Source organism: Eptatretus burgeri, chromosome 8 (genome assembly GCF_056783735.1).
Source record: "Eptatretus burgeri isolate ZD-2024b chromosome 8, Ebu_testis_v1, whole genome shotgun sequence".
Lineage (NCBI taxonomy): Eukaryota > Metazoa > Chordata > Myxini > Myxiniformes > Myxinidae > Eptatretus > Eptatretus burgeri.
Window position 1 is genome coordinate 21,891,866 of NC_140968.1, and position 21,640 is coordinate 21,913,505.

The following is a 21,640-nucleotide window of genomic DNA, read 5'->3' on the forward strand; positions in this document are numbered from 1 at the left end:
AAAATAAAAAAAGTTTAGGTTACCAAAAACTGAAAAATAATGTAAATTTCAGAGTTGTTAGAAAAGGCCCTTTTCAGGAAACACGTAATGGGTTAGCAACGGCAGCTGTTCTGCAGCAATGGAAGTAAATTAAGCCTTGAGCGTTGATGTAAACAATTCCGACAGGTTCCCCAACTTTTGTTGAGTTGTTACAAACCCTCTGTGTGTATAAAAGCAGTGTTGGAACAGACTGTTGCTGCACCCTCTGAAGCATTATTTGGACAATATTGCACGGCAGGAAGTAGTATATTGCTATCATAACGGTGAGAAAAAGCCAATTATCAAAGGAAGACAGACAGACCATTATAACCCTTAAAAGTGAAGGTCTTTCCTTCAGAGAAATTGCAAAGCAGCCAAGGTGTCAGTAAGTACAGTTTTGTACACCATCAAAAGGCACTTTGAAACTGGAGGAAACTCTGACAGGAAGAGGTCTGGCAGACTCAAAGCCACAACACAATCAGAAGACAAGTTCCTGAGAGTCAACAGCTTGCGTGATAGGTGGCTTACAGGACTGCAGCTTCAAGCACAGCTTAACACTGGTTGAAGTAAGGAAGTCTCAGTTTCAACTGTGAAGAGACGACTTCAAGCTGCAGGTTTGACAGTCGAGTGGCATTAAGAAAGCCATTGCTCAGACAGCAAAATAAGTATATATATATATATATATATATATATATATATATATATATATATATATATATATATATATATATATATATATAGTTATATTATTGTTGCGGTTCTCGGAACCGCATGCATCCCACATTAAGTGGTCCCAAGACAGTTATTCTATTAATATACGTGTTGATAGTCCCTTTTGTCTAGCGGGACAACAGGGGCGTGCGTTGCGAGGATCTCATAGCTAGGTTTGCTTACATCATTTATTCTTCATTTCATTTCTAACTTCATTACTACTCTTCTTTTATGATTATTCCTGAGATAAATCTGAGCCACATGCGTCCTTCGCTGTGAGATGGGTCCTCAGCAAAGGCCAAGCAGGCATTACACCCACACCCTCTGAAGAAAACACAGCCTGCCAAACGCACGCGCAGCGGTAATTTCCACCCAATGGATAGGAAACACACCCAGCACGACACCCACGCTGCACGGAACACGTACCGAGGAGACGGAAGAAACAGAACCTTTGAAAGGGCACTCGAACACCACATGAGCAGCACAGAGCTCCCATCCTCAAGCAATCCCTCAACCCAACTTTTGTGGTGAGTTATACAATATAATTCTCGTTAGACTCAATATAACTCTTGAGATGATCGACTCGAGCTTCCGATGATCTGGGGGGAAATTGCTGGTTGCATTGAAACGGCATCCAAATGAATATCTCTGAAGAGGCTGTGTGGATGGTGTTTTGCACAACACAGAAGCAAATGACCCAATATCGGCAAGAGCGTGGCTCGTAGCTGAGGCCGATAATGGTGCCAATAGCTACATCTTCAGAGGTGGATAATAGTAAAACGACAACCACGCCATGTTGTGAATGATACGGGCGGCACGTACTTTTCAACCCATTTCTGGACGAATTATATTGATTGGGTTTTGCCACACGCACACGATAGCAGAATCGGGCGAACACGAGTGCTGGCCACGTGTGTAATGGCGGATCTATGTGCACTGCGCAGAATGTGCTTGGAGCACCCTGTACGGAACGTGCTCGAAGGCAGACCAGCGCTTAGCTCGTGACACCTTATTGGACACATCTTACTGTCTGTGCATGGGTTCGCCATAACATCGTACCCTCGGTCCTCGCTGGCGGCCACGGATGTTCCCCACGGACGGCGAATGTCTTCTCGCCTCTACGGCCAGCGATGCTGCGATCAGGTGGAGGTATGTTGTACAGTGCGGGCCCCGTAACGCATACGGAACAGGCATGCAAGACCGACGCCACTCTCGGTTGGTCGTCAGGGCATGACCCGGGGGTTCGTGCAAGGCGATTCATGGCGCGGAGTTCGGGGTGGGCGATTTGTATCATGCCGTGAGGTCGGAGCAAGACATTTTTACGGCTCGGGGTCACCTTGCCAGAAATGGAATGTTGCTGTTTCCGGCCATCGCGGCCAGGCCGTGCAGGGGAAGGGGCCACTCAGAGCGCCCGATTCGGGTGACGACACCAATTTGGGGTGGCCCCCCGCCCCGTGCCGCAGAGCCTATAAAGGTCTGAGTGGAGCTCTCTCTGTCTCTCTGTCTCTCTCCCCGCTCAAGGTGTTCTTCGACTCCGTACGTCATCGCTGGACTCCGTCTCCTCTTCTCCGCCCACACGACGCTGACTCCACCCACCCACCTGGTCCCGCCTACCACTCCGTACACTCGCTCTGGACTGACAGAGTGACACCCTTCCAACTCAAGCCCCTTCTTCATGCCCACGGTCTCGACGCGAGCTGCCCGAAGCAAGAGCCGACACGCCAGCTGTGAGGGGGTACCGCAGCATGGAGCATTCCCCCGAACGTATTGGTGGCACGCTCGGGCAATCAATTATACAAAGGTACCGAGAGACCGTAGCCTCATCTCCTCTCCTGTCTTGCTTTAATTCCTCTTCATCGGGTTTTCTTTGTCTATGTGTGTGTGTCCTGGTGCCTGTCTATATAAGTAAGCCTGCAGAAGATTATTATTATTATTGTCATTATTATTGCTATTATTATTTTCGGGTAAGGTCTGCTCTGCATCCGCTTTCATAAGTTGCTTGTTTATTGCCGCACCACACCTTTCTTCCCTATCTCTGCTTGCACACCTCAATAAATCAATTTATTGTACCACATACCTTTCCTCACCTGCTTGTTAAAAAAAATTATTATTAGAAATGTTCCCGGCTCGTTTTTGTCATTTCCTTCATTGATCCAGCATGGTCCGAATCCTAGCTTAGCAGGGACTTTATTCCCAACGATCTGTTCCTCTTAGCTTAGCATACGTCATTGGCAGTGTCGCTCGGCTGCATCCGTTCCAGTAAAGTGATCGGGTCCGGTAGAGTGATCTGGTTCGGACAAGGCGTGTTCCCCGGTAATTAAATCACGTGGTTATTTTTAGGTAACCGGATTAACTAGACGGAAGACCCAAAGTCACGTGGTTGAGTTATTGGCGTCCATGGTCAGTTAAGCGACCCTCCGCGTCACAGAATTATCTGTGTGCGACGGCCTACAATTCCTGGGAGTCTGGTGGGAGCCGAGATAGCTTCCCCCCCCCCCCCCCCGAGTGATCTTCTCACCCAACCCCCGGCCTGCAATAATATATATATATATATATATATATATATATATATATATATATATATATATATATATATATATATATATATATATATATACACACACACACACACACACACACACACACACACACACACACACACACACACACACACACACACACACACACACACACACACACACACTCCCCTGGTCAAAAGTTTTCCGAACCAACCCCATTTTTCCAGTTTTTACTGAAATTTAAGCAGTTTAATGTTTCAATCATGTACTCTGAAATTAAAGCTTTGAAGAAATAAACAATTGCAGATAAAAAAGAAATGGAATCATTTTGTTGAACAAAATTTAAGCTAAACTTTTGACTCATCAAATTAGTCACCTATTGCAGATATAACAGCCGAACATATTCGTGGCATTCTTTCTGCAATGGAAATCAAATATAGTTCGGAAAGTTCTTCCCAACACTGTTGCAGAAGTTCCCACAAATGTGTAGCCCTTGTAGGTTGCTTTGCTTTCACCCATCTGTCTAGTTCATCCCAAACCAGCTCGATGGGGTTTAAGTCTGGAGACTGTGCTGGCCATTCCATGATTTGAAGCCTACCCTCTTGTTCTTTTATTCTAAGTTAGTTCTGACATAGCCTGGAGGTATGTTTTGGGTCGTTATCTTGCTGTAGGATGAACCCCTGACCAACTAGGCGTCGACCAGAGGGTATTGCATGGCGCTGCAAAATGCTGTGGTAGCCCTTTTGGTTCAGGGTGCCAGTCACTCTATGCAAGTCACCGACTCTGGATCCAGCAAAAGAGCCCCAGATGATCACGCTTCCACCTCCATGTTTGACAGTTGGTGTTACACACTGAGGAACCATCCTTTCGCCTACTTCATGGCGTACAAAAACCCTGCGTGATGAACCGAAGATTTCAAATTTTGATTAATCGGTCCAGAAGACCTTCTTCCAGTTTTCACTCGTCCACTGGCGGTGCTTCATGGCCCAGGCAAGCCTCTTTTTCTTATTTTGCCATCTCAGCAATGGCTTTCTTACTGCCACTTGACCTGTCAAACCTGCAGCTCGAAGTCTTCTCTTCACAGTTGAAACTGAGACTTCCTTACTTCGACCAGTGTTAAGCTGTGCTTGAAGCTGCTGTCTTGTGAGCCGCCTATCACGCAAGCTGTTGACTCTCAGGAACTTGTCTTCTGATTGTGTTGTGGCTTTGGGTCTGCCAGACCACTGCCTCTCAGTTTCCTCCAGTTTCCAAGTGCCTTTTGATGGTATAGGAAACTGGTAGAGGATAAATGGGGTTCTGAGGCACCCATTCAAATGAATGGGAAGAAAGGGAAAAACTTTCTGACTCAAGCCCCAAAAGCCCAAAATAGGTGACTGATTTTCTCCCCCTCCCATACAAGCAAATGTAAAATTGAGACTTACTGATTATAGCACTTCTTCCCTTTCATATTTTCATTCCACTCAAAGAGCGAACCAACGAATATTTGTCCATGTTCTACTTTAAGAAATAACTTAATTTTCTTATAAATTCATTTCCATCGAGTATATTCACTTTATCCCTCATTCGGTTTTGTAAAATGGGGAAGTGCTTTTAAGAGCACAGTCATGCTGTGGAAATGAGGAAGTATTATGTGCCCTTATCTCTCATGATTATATCTTAAATCATCAGAACACTAACAGAACAAAGTTTAGCTAAAAACAGCTTTTAAACGTAGGTTTTATCAAAATAATTCAAAGCAAGATGTTTCATTTTCATGTTAAAATGAGTCAGTTTGAAGTCAGCCAAGCTGCCTCACCCGAACCAATCCAAAAAAATTCTGAAGTCATTTCCTATGTGGGAGACACCCTGAAAAAATCATTGTGAAATCTCCCATTATGTCATCAAGTTGCTTATTTAAGCCAAATTGTGTGCCCAGCGTGTTTTATTTTGAATATGGAGCGTTCAGGTTATTACTACAACCTTGCAGATCAATCGTTTTCACAAGATGACAGGTGAGATTCTCAACCCAATTCATTATTTGTTGTTTAAAACAATTAAATCACGAAACGACTATTATAATTATTGGGTTTTTTCGAACAGGTTGTCCCCAAATAAGAACATCGTTGATAACTGATGTTGAAAATGAGTTGTCTGAATTACACGACGAGTGGATAAAAATGAACGACTTCCTTGAAGACATTTTTTTGTTTCGAAAATATTTGAATGGTATTTTTCTTGGATGGCAAGAAATTCTCTCACGTCCTTTGATCTTGAATGACCCGAGTCCAAGGTGAGAAATTATCGCTGTCTCTGTCTCTCTCTATCTGTCTCTGTCTTTCTGTCTCTGTCTCTCTGTTTGTCTCTGTCTCTCTCTGTTTGTCTCTGTCTCTGTCTGTCTCTTTCTGTTCTCCTTATACACAACCTTTTATTTGACATGGTGGTAATTAATTCAAAAGCAATACCACAACTTGGTGGTAATTTTTGACTACTTGCTTTTTATTTTCAGCATTAAAACTGAATCATACATGTGCGGTGAAATGAATGAATTTCGCAACCTTCAATGGCAAGATGTTGAAATTCCACGGGGTGATGACTCATTTCCAACTCGTTCCAGTTTAAATGCTCATCTGGATGAAATGAATACAAAACTCGATCTTCTGGAGGTAAATGTAAAATTTTTATATTTTATTCATATCATTATATCTATCCCTGTGCCATAAGAGGCGACCAGGGTTGCGTCAGGAAGGGCATCCGGCGTAAAACATGTGCCAAATCACTATGCGGATCATACGGATGATCCGCTGTGGCGACCCCGAACGGGACCAGCCGAAAGAAGAAGAAGAAGAAGATTCATATCATTATATCATCATCTTTATATGCTCTAATGGCTCTTTTTGTTTCAAAACATAATATGGTATCCGAGTTTCAAAATTACAAGATGTCTGAAGCAGACTGCTGGGAAAGATTGTCCATTCTCGCAACTGAATATTTACCCAAAGAAAAATGTTTCATATTTTAAATCTTGATTAATTATATTTGCTTTGCTTTCAATTATTTAATTCTTAATTATTAAAAAAAAGAATAAAGGAGGTGCAAAGGAGGAGGGGGGGTAGGTGCGCTCCACCAACGACCCACCACCACCCCCCCTCATCCCTCTCCCCTCCCCTCCCCGTGTGTGTGGGATGTGGAGGGTGGTGGGTCAAAGGTGGGGGCGCACAGGGGGATGGGGCTTGTGTGGGTGGAGCTTGAGTGGGTGGGTGGGGCTGGTGTGGGTGGGTGGAGCTTGTGTGGATGTGGCTTGTGGGGCTTGTGTGGATGTGGCTTCTCTGGGTGGAGCAATTTTTAAAAATTAAATAAACATGTTGTGTGTGGGAACTAATAAACGAATCACTAATTATGTGGCTTTGATGGATGTGGATGTATGTGGCTTATGTGGGTGGGGTTTGCATGGGTGGGGATTGTGTGGATGTGGCTTTTGTGGGTGGGGCTTGTGTGGATGTGGTTTGTGTGGGCGTAGTCAAAAAGGGGCGGAGTTAAAAAGGGGTGGAGTCAAAAAAAATTTGATTTATCTTTGTCTTTTGTAATTCCTGTGAATAAAATGAACCTAAAATATCTTCTCGTGGGGAAACTTAGCTAAATATAGCATAACAATTGTGCATTTTGTGAGGAAAGCACCAAATTTGGCACACTTGTAGCCTAACATATTAAATTATGAACAGATTTGGATATTGAGCCATCTCAAATTCAGCCGCTGATGGCTGTGGCAGCCATTTTGCACTGCCATCAAAATTTTTGAGATGGCCCAATATCCAAATCTGTTCAGAATATGATAGGCGACTAGTGTGCCAAATTTGGTGCTTTCCTCAAAAAATGCACAATTGTTATGCAAAGTTGCCCCACTATTCCCCCTTTAAATCACATAATTTGTAAGTCCAAGGGTTTTTTCAATTTATCTTTGTCTATTGTAATTCCTGTGAATAAAATGAACCTAAAATCTCTTCCCCTTCTAAATCATATACCTTACAAATCCAAGGTACTGTATTTATTACATCAACGATATTTAAAAGTTCATTTGTCCATCGCTTAGTATAACCTTTTTCAAAATGAGATTTCCACCTGTATATTCTTACTATATCACCAACTTTGAACTTAGGCTTTCTGACATTAATCTCTTTTTCATATTCTAATTTTGTTAATGTTTCTGATGGTTTAGTATTCGTTGAGTTGTGAATCGTATCATTATACTTATCTACAATGTCCTGAATTAAAGATAACCATTGTTGAGAACCGAGTTGAATGAATTTTTTATATAGTCGCTCTTTTAAAGTGCGATTGAATCGCTCTATAACAACCGCTTTTCCTTCATTAAAGGTGCTGTATAATGTAATGCTGTTATTTTAAAGAAAATTCATAAATGATTTGTTGTAGAACTCTGTTCCCTCATCAGGCCACAATTTTTTAGGTTTTCGCTTACTTTTATTAAATATCTGTTGGAAGGCTAACATGAATATTCCCGGTTTTGTTTTTCAAAGGGATGACCCACGCATATCTACTCCTCAAATCAATAACGGTTAAAGCACAATTGTACCCCTTATCATAATTGAGTTCAATTAAATCAGCGGACCAGATATAATCAACTTCCTTGGAATAAACCTTCCTTCTATGAAACTTTGTGATTATTGGTTTATGTAATTCATCATCTAATTGCTCTTCAATCTTAATGACATCATCAGAGCTGATAATTTTTTGAATTTCCAAGCCCAAGTTTCAATTTTGCACTGATCATCTTCTTCATGATGAACCAATCAACTTTTTCTCTCAAGGTTAGATTTTGTATCAGAGACAAATTATACAACATTTCTCTATCGGCTTCATGTTTTTCTTCCAACGTTGTGTTACTTCCATAATCAATATCATGCCTCATGCACACTTCATCAACCCTATTGATAGGTTTGCTCCACGGTTTCGGATTGTCAGCCTCATCTAATCTTTTATTCAGGTTTGTTCCTGGACCACAGAAAGAATACCCTGGTGGATGTAATTCCCCTGATATTCCAGTAGTTGTAAATTTACTTCCTGATAAACACTTTTGTATATCTCCCCCACGTTTGTGTTTGGTGAATTCACTCTTTTTTGAGCCACACACCAAACATGTAACTTTTTGTATAACCCTATTATTTTTACTTTTAACATACAAGATATTTTTTACTCTTTGTTTTCTTTTTACATTTTAGACAATAACTAATTTATGAGAAAAATTCCTGGAGTGCGAAAACCTTTTTAGTTTCCAACATGCACATTTGAATCTTAATTTTTAAAACATAAAGAATCCTCAGAAATGTCTTCACTCTCTTCTCCATTTATTTAAGAAAAAAAAAATGGAAAACTTTAATAAAAGTCAATCACATTCTGAATCACATTCTGAATCACATTCTGAATCACATTCTAACATCATCAATAATATAATCTTTTCCTTCTTTCTCTTCTTTATCTCCACTTTCTCATTTAAATCTTCTCCCTGAAATCGATGTTAATAGTCTGGACGCAAATATTTCTAATAGACTTGCCAAATCTTTGTTTTCCTCCTCTGTGTGTTGAGATTGATTTATTTTCTGTAATACCTTCGATCTTTTAAAAATCTCACTGGTTTCTATACTTTTATATTTATTTATTCTCTCTTTCCTCCCTCTCCTTCTCCTCCTTCTCTCTCTTCTCCCTTTCCTCCTTCTCTCTCTTCTCCCTTGCCTCCTTCTCTCTCTTCTCCCTTGCCTCCTTCTCTCTTCTCCCTTGCCTCCTTCTCTCTCTTCTCCCTTGCCTCCTTCTCTCTCTTCTCCCTTGCCTCCTTCTCTCTCTTCTCTCTTTCCTCCTTCTCTCTCTTCTCACTTGCCTCCATCTCTCTTCTCTCTTTCCTCCTTCTCTCGCTTCTCCCTCTCTCGCTTCTCTCTTCTCCCTCTCCTCCTTCTCTCTTGTCTCAGTTTCTTCAACTCCTTCCTCATCTCTTACTATCCTTGAATCACTTTCACCCTTGAGAATATCATACACATATTCATCAGGATTTCTCGTTATTTCTGCATCCAAAATAAATTTTTTTTACAACAGGAAACGAATAAAATTTCTTCTGAATTTCTAAAAGAGCCTTGCGTTTTCTTAACTTTAATTTTTTTTCATTATTTAACATTTTAGTTAAATCCAAAGTTGTTGGTTTATTAACATCAGTATAAAGCCAATTTTTGTTGAAAATACCTCATTCTTATGTTGTAGAACATATTTATTAAAATACCGAATACCCTTTTCTTGAAGGTATGCTTTGATACAGAAATGATAATTTTCTTGAAGCCTTCTTGCTGTCATTTATGTATTAGAAATATATGACAGATTGATATAATGACAGAAAATACCTCCCCATCTTCCCATAGCTAAATCAGTTTGTATTCCCTTACTTATTATATATAATCCTGTTCTTTGTGTTTTCATGATATATTCTATGGTAAAACCATTATTGATTTTACCCTTATTAAATTATTTTATTTGTTGTTTGCTAATCGTGCTTCCACAAAACTCATTCTCGGCACCAAGTGGATAATATTCTTCCTTACGATACTGATTTAATTGTTCCAGGTCTTCCAGGTTAATTTTAAATGACCAATTATATCCTAAATCATTCAAATCATACCCCCATTGTTCTTTTCTGATACAAACGATACGCCCTTCTTTATGAAATTTTATTTTACTTGGAACTGTGAATTCTGTATGACCCGAAGATAAAATCAACACTTCTGTATCTTTGGAATACACAGCCGTTTTATTTAAGGATATATATTGTAATAAATCGCTTAATCTCACCGTCATTTGCGTCAGTCAGGCTTGGATAATTTATTAATTTATAAGCATTTTTCATATTAATATTTTTTGCAATACTATATTTCTCTCGTTCAGCCTGTGCCTTTGTGTAATAATTTGATAAATCAATATCCAGTTCTTGGGATACACCAAAGATAGAACCATCTTTACCAACATAAGTCATTTATATTAGATTAAAAATAATGTCATTAAAAATTTTATTTTTGTTGAGTTGAAATAACATATATAGACATAATTGACCACAACACTTGGAATTTAATTATTGGACTTGAAATGTTTGATAAACACCATTCTGAAAGAATTTTATCACTTCAACAGGTGGTGGAAGACCAAAACTATCAAAATAATATTTGTCTTGACTATTAAAAATACAAACCCAATGAGAACTGTTCCCATTATTATCTTCTAAGTTCATAATAATATTCTTTGTATGTTTAGACACGTTTGTTAATTAATCTCTCATACAAATAACCACATTATGAATTTTTAATTTCTTACAATATTTGATAAGTTCTAAATTTGATGTTGTATTCTTTCCAAATTCTTTAAACCACTCATCAATTCTCATTTATTTATTAGAAAGACATAATCCATTACCCCTTTTAGTTAATTTTACACCTGCTTGTGCGATAGAAGAAAGCATATCTCCAACTAACAATCTCACTTTATCAGGCAGACTTTCAAGTTTTTTAGCAAAATCTACAATTACACCACTTCCACTAATTTGTTTCTCCAACTCTTTGTTATGTCTTTCCAATTCTTTTTGAGCCCGGAGTTGAGCCTTCCTTTCATTGGCAGTTTTCACCGCTGCTGAAATACCACCCGTCAATGCTCCAGCTGCACTTAAACCAGCAAATAAAGGAATTGGAAATGGGAGAAATCTTCCACTCCTCTCTTATTGAATATTTCTTCAACATTGGTTTTGACATTTTAATTTTAAGTGAGCCAATATCGTTCAAGATTTTCACCTGTTCTCTTGTAAGCAAAACATCAATTCTTTCTGCTCTTTTTCTCTGAATTGTATTAATGTTAATCATACAAGGCTTTTGATTTTGAATACAAGATGATAGTTTATGAAGATTGATTTGATTAACATATATACCCCAGTTGGCACTTTACTACTCATTTATTTATCAAAAAAATTATGTGAGACTAATCATAACAGCATTATCTGTATTAATCTGTAATTCTGTTTCTTCCAAAAGCAAACAATGTGTATCAACTTCTTCACTCTCTCCTCTTTCAATGTATCGGGAAGTATCCACTCGATTCGACTTTATAGTTTCCTTTTGAGCACTCAGGTCAATCGCATAGATTGTATACAGACTTTTAAATGCTGTCATATCCAAAATGGGTTCTTTATTACAGCGCGTGCGCTGTATACAATTGCACCGAGTTTGAAATGTCCCCGGCGTCGTCTACCATGTCTCCGGTGTCCCCCCACCCCCCCCCCCCACGTGCCTCAAGACAGCCAATGACGGCCGTCCGGTAGATGCAGTGCATAACCTCAACGGAAATGGCGACAATTGACGGAAATACCCGAGTATTTCAATGGAAATTTGTGAAACTAATGTGTTATATATGTGAAAACCATTCAATTTATTGCTTGACGGAAAAAAAACGAAGAAACGCTCCCCTCATGTACGAACGAACGAACGAACGAAAGACGTCATTTCCGTCCACCATGGCATTTTACGCCGAACGCAGAAAGCTAAGTTCTGCTTATGCCATCATTCTCTTTAATATTAGCCATACACAAGTGTTTCGTCATGCATTAGTTGTTGAAATTTACTTACAACAAGAACGAAAAAATAATCTCCTCAGATTCAACAAGAACGAAAAAATAATCTCCTCAGATTCAACAAGAACGAAAAAAAAAAAAACGAAAACATCACGTGCAGGACAAGACCAATCGAGCTGAAGGAAACGATACTGTAACTGCACTGCTCCTGATTGGTCAAAGGACACCACGTGTGTTGTGTGGGCGGTGTTATGCACGAGGATTCCAGGCTAAGTTCTTCTTATGCCATCATTCTCTTTAATATTAGCCATAAACAAGTGTTTCGTCATGCATTAGTAGTTGAAATTTACTTACAATCATTCTTTTGCGGCTTCCTGCCACGCGGTATCGAACGATTTCATTCCTTCTGTTATATATAAAGGTGCTTATCACAATAATAACAAGATTTTTACATTTCAAATATTTTTCAACTGAAAAAGCATAAATTGCATATTTTAACATTAGTGTACTCATTTGATTCACCACACGCGCTGTATTGAAGGATTTCACTTGTTTCCATTGCATTCACACACATTTTGGTAAGACTTGTATGCTTCCGAATAATCATTTTTTTCCCAATTAATTTCCAATCTATCTCATGGATAAAATGTTTCATCTAGAGAAACGCGAAGTTGTTTCACCATAGCATTATCACTCAATACATTATTCTTATCAGTAGCAGTATCACCATCTGTTTTTTTTTTTTTAATGAGCCACAGATATCGTGGCTTTCCTTCCAGAACACCCAAATTCCACCTGTAAGTGGATTGGTTCAGTTTAACGTATTGGCATCTTCTTTTTAGGTATTGTTGTGGATTTCCGCCTGCCGGCGTGCGGACGACCGCTTCTAGCCAATGGCAGCCGCTCTCGCCCACCAAATGGACAATCTAGTCGCAGCCTTCCGGATCAAACGCTGGAATCCCGCTACGGGTGTGTTTTTGGGTGCACATCACAGCCTAGTCAACACTCTACCTGCGCTACAGGGTCAATCGCCGAATTGTCGATATACCGAATTAATCGCGCGGGCAGACTACTGAGAGACTGTACCTCAACGGGGCCGCTTGGAAACGAGCCGCTTAAGCAGCTCGCTTTGTTTTGGGATAACCGAGTGGGGTATAATCGCAAGACCCCGTTGGACCCGATTCTATTATCGGCTATTTAAAAACCAACTATATTCTGAACGCAGAATGGCAGCTCAATTAAGGGAAGAGGACGCAACGAACGGGTGAACATTTGAACAAGCACATTTATTTCACAAGACACATATGCAGGCATCCACGTCAATCAATGCAGCAATGGCAATCATGCAGTTATGTATGCAATCAAGGAGAGCACGCATGCAATTATGTAAAATGTAAGGGACAAACCACGAGCAATGCAAAAGAGCTACTACCGTCTATCTATTATGTACACACTTAACAGTTCTACTTACGGACATGGCGCCACAACGTTCATCCAAAAGAAACAAAGAAAAACCCCAGGAAAGACGAGGGGTAGACTGGATCCTCTTGGGTTTTTATTTCATGGAGCTGTGATGATCGCAGAAGCTCCGCGAGGCCGGGCTAGTTACCTTCACCTTCGAGGTGCCTCGCTGGGGCGACCCGCGACGTCCCGTCCTCACGGCAGCTGTTGTGACCGCGGTCCGGCCCAGGCGTCGTTTGATGGCCTGGTGATTCGGGCCCAGCTGGCAGCGCCTCAGAGGAACGAACGGATCTTTTGCTCTCTTCAAGTTGATGCTCTCTTTAAGAGCCCGTCCGTCTCTCAGCGCCGCTTGGACTTTCCCGAAGCCCGATCACCTCGGACCGGTCGGTGCTGGCTGGCGACCTCCCTCCGGCTCTCCCCACGTCCCGCACATGAATGCGCAGTTCTGCGCGGCACGGCAGGCTTGGCCGCACTCTCAGATCCCGTCTCCTCGGCAAACCCAGACCTTCACTGCCCTCCACTGGACTCGAACCTTGCTCTTCATACCACTCCAAACCCCGACCGACTGAACTGAACTGCACTTGGCGCTCTGCGCGCCTTTTTATAGGGTTTGTGAGGTGAGATTTGATCTCCGCTCCTTCACCTCTGACCCCCCACTGGCTCGGCCCCTCTTGATTTCTTGATCCGAATTCCGAGGCGAAGCTCGGAGCGAGCGGACGTGTTTGAAATCGCCGTCGCTGGCGCCCACACAGGAGAGCGGACGTTGTGGAGATCACCAGCCCTGCACAACGAGGAAACCCCCACGTCTGTTTGCAGCGATCTCGCCGTGGCCGGCGCAAAGATGGCGGCGTTTGCGGAGTTGAAGGTTAGGCGTTGTGTTCGTTGTTGGTTATCGGGGGAGATGTGGTTTAGGAGATGGTGGCTGTGGTTGGCGTTGTGAAGAAGGTGGTTTGTGAAGGCGGTTGTGAGAGCGATGCTGGTGGTGGAGGTGGTTGTTGTGAAGCAGTTGATGAGAGCGATGGTGGTGGAGGTGGTTGTTGTGCGGCGGTTGATGAGAGCGATGTTGGTGGTGGAGGTGGTTGTTGTGAAGCGGTTGGTCCAAAATAACGATAGCAAAAGATTAATGGCTAACTCAAAGATCACAGCCCGGTTACACCAATAAACCCCTTTAAACATCGGTGGGCAAATCTATCTGAACACAGACTTATCGACATAACTGATCTAAGGACCTATATGGTACTCTGCGAATTTCCACAACCGTAACAGTATGATACACCAAGTGGCTTCTTTGAGTTAAGTCTTCTATTCAACATCTCTTCTGTTTTAAGATTAGAAGTATATTCACTAATATACCAATTAATTTCATCAATTAGATATTTATTCTGAGCAGCAAAAGCATTAGCCACACCAAAAAGTAATCTATTTTCATTATCATTCCTTTGCAGTTGAAATCTAATTTTAAGACCATACAGAACTTTATCATGATCACAAAATCCAAATATACCTTTAAGAGGAATTGCCACAGTAAAACTATTACCTGCTTTTGTATCATCATTATACATTCCTTTCCTTTGACGATATCCAGGGTCTGTGTTTGTTCCTGTTGACATATCAGGAATAAAACCTTCAACAGCCCCCTTTCCCATTCCATCACTAAATGAAGAAAGTGTAAATTTCATCATTTCAGATGTAGCAGAGACATAATCAACCGCTTCAACTTCTTGTGTTCCAATGTACAAATGAACACTATCAAACATTTTCCAGAAGAAATCATTTACGAATGTAGCGTTTGTGTTAGTCACAGCCTTAGTGAATGTAAATTTACACAACAAGAAACTTTCGGCAAGATTCAAATAAGTTTGTTGATTATTTATTTCAAAACTTTTTGTTCTATTTGCATTCCAGTCTGTTCCAGTTATAGCATTTACCTTGAAGTAGTCTTCTTTTTTAGTTAAGTTTGAGATGACAATGGTATTATCCAAATCATAGATACTATCAATTGCTTCCATACTTGTATTTATTTCGGAAAAAAGATGTTCAAACTTTTGAAGCCCTGACCCAAGTATTTGAATTATTTTCTGTCGTTTTTGGGGAGACAACTGAGTTTTGCTTTTCTTAATTTCTTTTATTGCTTGTAATTTATGAGATTCCTTTTGGCCATCTTTTATACTCTATAGCACCTGCTACATTTCCCACAACAGAAGCAGTTGAACCAATTAGGTCTTTATGTTTAAGAATAGTTGAACCTATACCCATTAGAGTATCAATTATCCTATCTCCTTTTTTTCTAAATTGATGTCCGACACCCCTTTGTCTCAGGTTTATAGTATCCTCTACCAAGATACATACCTTCACCCTTGTAGTATGGGGAAAGGGACATCCCATCCCCTGTAATTATTTTATATTTTCCCAACTCGTGTTTCCTCACAATAACCATCGTATTTATTTATTGGAAAACTTCACGTAGGTGAATTCTGATGGATATAATTTCTCCATTAAAAGAAATCATGTGATTATCTTGGTCGGTTATCCTAAAATTTACTCTGTATATGGTTTTCCTGACACAGGTAGATAAACCAGATTTTTGGGTTCCATATTGAATTTATAACCAACTGGGGTTGAGTATGCGCTGAATGAAAATATTGTATTTGCTCTTATTGCATTCATTATAAGTGCCATCAATCAAATCACAGTGAATTAATACCGAGTTTATGCCTGAGGATATTTGAATGACATTATCACTGGAAAACATCCCATTAGTTTCAATCTTTTTTGAGGAGAAACCCAATAACTCTCTAAATGAATTATCAATTGTGAAATCAACCTTGTAGTTATTTTTAAGTTTAATCGTCGATTTTGTTGTATGTTTTTGAATATCTATAACAATATTTTTTGGTTCATCACCCTGTTCTTTCATAAGATGAGCAATTTCAGAAGAAATTTGAGAAATCTCATATGCTCCGGGTGAGACTGTTATCGTTTTGTATCCACTTCCTGGATTATAACTAAACTTGTCATTTTTCTTGGTGATATTAAATAAGGTATTATAAGTTTCCATGGACAATAAAGACACCTCATATTCTTTTGTTGCGTCAAGTTGAAGTGGGTATGGGAATGAAGATGTGTTGCTTGTTGTGAAATAAAAACTAAGGATTGTGCTTCTCATCTTATATAATATTGGATAAAATGTCTTTGTATTCGCATTTATTAATTATTTTCATGTTCATCAACTGGTCTAAAATGGCTGATGCTTCATTAAAACAATTGTTATTTCCAGCCTTCTTACTACCTAACAACAATAACAGTCTATTAATTAATTGTGATGGGTCATTTGGAAGAAAACTAACACCTGAACCAAGTCTACTTAAAGCCTGAATAATGTGTTTCTCCTTCTCGTTCTTCCTACTTTTACCAGATAGACTAACCCGATAATTAAGGGAGTCCAGCAGATCAATATATACTCTATAATCCTTATTTTTCATATCCAATGGTTTATCAAAATACTTTGATTCATCCCTTACAGTTGAACCTTCTCTTACATGTTTTGTTAGAAGAAACATTAATCTCGGAGTTAGTTTCGCAGGGGGTTGAGCAGAACTCAAGAACCTTAATTCATCATTAAATATCAATACATTTTCTTTAGCAAATGGAATATTGCTGGTTGTTCTGTTGGAATGAAATCTGCTCTGGTTTTTTAATCTGTTGAATATTCATTGTTTTGGAGAGCATTCACAACATAATCAGGGGGTTGATTGATCTCTTTCAGTTGAAATAATCCTTCATCATCATATTCTAATTCTCTTATATGCTCTAATTCTTCCTCCATCATTTGAGTGAAATCTTTTAACATTTGAAATTTTTTAGGAGTATTTTCTATTGTGGGAACTGTGGAAGCATCCATAATTTTTTCTTGGGAAGTTTTTTTAAAGTGGTTTAAAAATTTTCTCTTGTTTTCTTTCGAATGCTTCTTCACCCGTTAGTTTCTGTCTGCGTTTCTTCTTTATGTCTTCCTGTTGTTTTACAACTTTTGAAACCAACTCTTGATGTTCCTTAAATCTTCTTGCTCTTTCTTTCACATCCATTTATTTATTGGAAAATATCATTTAATGAATTTTAAAGATCAACAGGGAAATTTTCCTTTTCTTCATCATTAAAGTAGAAGTGTTCAAATAAATCCTTTTCTTTAAATATTTTATCAAATTCTTTATTAACACCAATACGAGTTGTAAATTCTTCTTCACTAATACTTGTATCTCTGCTTTTCATATGATTGCATTGAGTTTCTTCATCAACATCAAAACCGAATGATAAAATCTTAACCCCATTATCACCCAGATGTTTAATAATTTGTCTCATTCCTTCTGGATTAGTTTCTAATATCCCAAGACCACTAGATTTGTTTCTTTAACTCACTCTTACAATGTGAATATTTTGTTGTACCAAGAGAAACCTCCTCAAATATTTGACCTTCATTCCTGAATCCCATGTTCCTCTACTGAAATATAGCAATAATATTCACCTTCTACTTCTCCAGGTCTTATTGCTCGAGTTGTTATTGATACAATACGAACTACATGGTGTTTTTTAAGCAAATTTACCATATTCTCATTTGTACTATACAAGAACCTTGATTTATGAAAGTTTTTTTCCAGAAGCAGATTTACCCACAAGATTTATAATAATAGTTGGCATTTATATATGTAATTGTTTATAAAATAAAAAATATATCCCTTAATATCTCATCTTGTTTCACAACAATATATTTATATTTTTCAGTCGTGTGCTTCATATAATCCCCAAATTCCTTTTTACTACATAATGTAGAGCAATTGTCTCTCCAAAAATTGTTTATATCTATTGAATTTAACTTGAATAAAATAAAAGTATTCGCATTGTTTCTTATTGAGCAACGAGGGAGTTGAAAGTATGATTGACTAAGATAAATACAATTACAAGAAGAATGTCTCCCTCTTGTGCAGTAGCTATCCATTACCATTTGGTTTCTTTCATTAACACAATCATCAAAGATAACGACATTCTTTTTTGATTTATCCAAATCTTAGGGAGAAGGTATATCATTTGTTTTATCACTAACAATACAAGTTATCGGTTTTGATTTCTTTTTATAACTCTGTGTATCACAAAATAGTTGTATTATATCTTCAATGTTGTAATCATTTAGTTTGTTTTGAAGTTTAAATAAACCGATTATATCTTCTTTTTGAAGACCAGCATTAAAACCTTGTGAGAGTAGTTGATACTTAGGTTGAAAACTCAACTTTGTGAAAGTTATTAAATTATCATAATCCAAAAAGTTGGGAGTAAGCAGCTTTTTCCACACACGCTGGAACCAACTATGAGACATCTTCATGAATTTGGAAGATTTTTATGGTTGTTAAATTTTATCTTATTTTCCCAAATGGGTAAAAAAATCATTCATTTATATATTTGGAAAACAGGTTATTTAATTTATTATTGGCGTTTTTAGAAACTATATTTTATCCTAAGTTCAGGTTTAATTTCAAGATAATCCATTATTTTATTTATACAATATTGTGTGTTGATATGTCCCTGAAAATGGCAATCGTGAATAATATATAACAACAATCCTTTGAAAATTTCTTGAATACATTCAGTTTATTCCATTGAAAGGAAAGGTGTGTTATCACCCTCATACTTTACGTTCATTTCTCTTTGAAGCCTGGTGTTGGCGCAGTGGTTAGGGCAGCGGCTTGGGATCCAAAAGGTCCTGAGTTCAAGCCCCGTTGGGCCACTGAATTAATACACCAGGGGGTTGACTCAGCCTGTCATCCTTCCGAGGTCGGCGAAATGAGTACCAGTGTACTGGGCCGGTGTATACCCTGGTTAAAATAGGTGTACCATATCCCTGTGTTTCGTAAGAGGCGACCAGGGTTGCATCAGGAAGGGCATCCGGCTTAAAACATGTGCCAAATCAATATGCGGATCATGCGGATGATCCGCTGTGGCGACCCTTAACAGGAGCAGCCGAAAGAAGAAGAAGAAGAAGACTTTACGTTCATTTCTCTAATCAATCTTGTAAAGTAATTCATTTTTGGTGTAAATCTAAAAGAATTATATTCCTTTTTATATTTTTTATTATCATTCATTAGAAGATAATTACAGAATATACATTGTTTATAGGCTTTTAACTCTGTGTTTAATCCCACTCTATCACATGCAGGACAATTCTCAAATTTGTCATATGGAGAATCAGGGAATTCAAGGGGCTCAAGATCTAGTATACAATTCATATTTATAAAGTAAAACTTTACTTCAAATAAAATTCATCTTCGGTATCATCTTTGGTACTTTCATTGGTGCTTTCACAATCATCTATAAAACTACTTTCATGACTATCGTTTGAACACAAACTCTCAGTATCATAACTGTCTTTTGTTCCAACAGAGATACTATCATCACTCTCATAATCTTCAAAATCTTCAGTTGAATAATGACTCATATTTAATTAGTAGAAAAAACATTACCATCTATATCTATGTACTTTTTTTCATTAACAGATTCAACTACTACATTTTTTATATTAAAGGTGAATTTCAAAATGATCCTGAACTACTATTCAACGAAATGTCATTTCACCTGATATATTAACATCCTTTATTTCATCAGGATTTACATCTTAAGGGTTGTTGAAAAAAATACAAATTTCTCCTTGCATATTACAGATGGTCTAATCTTTTCTTTCTAAAGCTTCATACATAAGGTTTTTCTTTTTTGATACTTTTTCTTGTTTCATTGCTTTTTCTAGTTTTGAATATATTGCCAGAAGGAGAGGAGAAACTTTTGTTAGAGCTACTTTAATTGATGGTGGTCGTATGGCAGCTTAGCTGCCGGAGTAGTTATCATTTCTTAAAGCGCGACTGTGTCGCTGATGCAGTGCTCCTCTACCAGTACACACACTGGAACTGTACTCATTTTGCCGACCTCGGAAGGGTGACAGGCTGAGTCAACCCCCTGGTGTATTAATTCAGCAGCCAACGGGGCTTGAACTTAGTACCCTAGGATCCCAAGCCACCACCTGAACCACTGAGCCAACACCAGGCTACTTTAATTGATGTTCTTCCAGATATACTAAAAGCCCTTTCACTGAAGGAAATTGAATACTCATATTATTCACCATAATTGTTTTTATCCAATAGTTGTTATATTTATCTTTATTCAATTTTACACCCTCGACATATTTCTCAGTATCTTTAACAAATTAAGAGATTGATTGAAACTTGTATTTTGTGTCTTGCTACATTGTATTTATTAAGTGAAAAAAGTTGGAGGATAAAATGGTTTTAAGCACAGATTCACCTATAAATTAAACTGAATTTTCATGAAGAAAATTTTATTTTAAGCAAAGTTTTGTGACATAAATATGGTGAATACAACGTACTTTGTAATCATGAATATAAATGTTATAAAAAAACACCTTCAAACCAACAAACACACATTCAATATTTTCAGACAAATATCTCCACTTGACCAAGAAACAAAACATTGTGATAGATGTGATAATGATATTCTTAAATTTTCTTTTTTATAAAAAACACCTTCAATCATGCAAACACAAGAACAATGAAGAAAGGGAAGGTGCCACTAAATTCTCCATTGAAAACACTGATGCAGCATTTAAAGGACATATAAAAATAAGATTGTTTCGCTTTCAAGACCCTGGACCATCTTCAATCATTGAAGCTGTTGATATAGTTAAACAAGGTATTGAAACGATAATTTAAAACACATTAAGTGAAATGAAAACTTTTAAGTTTTATATGGGGGTAAAATTGAATATGGTAAGAGAAGGTGATGAAACTACTCCCTATATGAGGACAAACTCTCACTTTATCTCATCATTTCAAGATTTTCTAAGATGTGATATTTACGATGAACTCCAGAGACAAGAACAAGATGTTGATAACACTGTCATAGGTTGTGGATTTGCTATTACAAAGATAATCTTTTTAGATATACACATCTTAAAATCAAATCCTCTTCAAGCTTCTTCTTATATTGATTTACTAAAATAGATAAAACTTAAGAAAGCGGTTGTTAATATTCAAAACAGAGATAATAAATGTTTTCCATTGTCTGTTCTTGCTCACTTGCATCCTCCACAATGGAATCCTGAAAGGGTTGAACATTATAAGAAATACGAGAATAAATTAAATGTTAAAGATTTAAAGTTTCCAATGTCATTGAGAGATATTCCTAAATTTGAGAAAATGAATAATCTATCTGTTAATGTATATGGATTAACGGATACAAAGAAAGTTCAGATATTAAAATTTTCAAACAACTATAAAAATGATGAAACACACATTGA

The 21,640-nt window shown here is 38.2% G+C and overlaps 1 long non-coding RNA gene across 1 annotated transcript in view; it reads right to left on the minus strand.

The window, feature by feature from the left end:
- LOC147021287 (uncharacterized) overlaps positions 1–21,640 on the minus strand; it is a 52,736-nt gene that overhangs the window by 3,125 nt on the left and 27,971 nt on the right. The window lies entirely within an intron of this gene.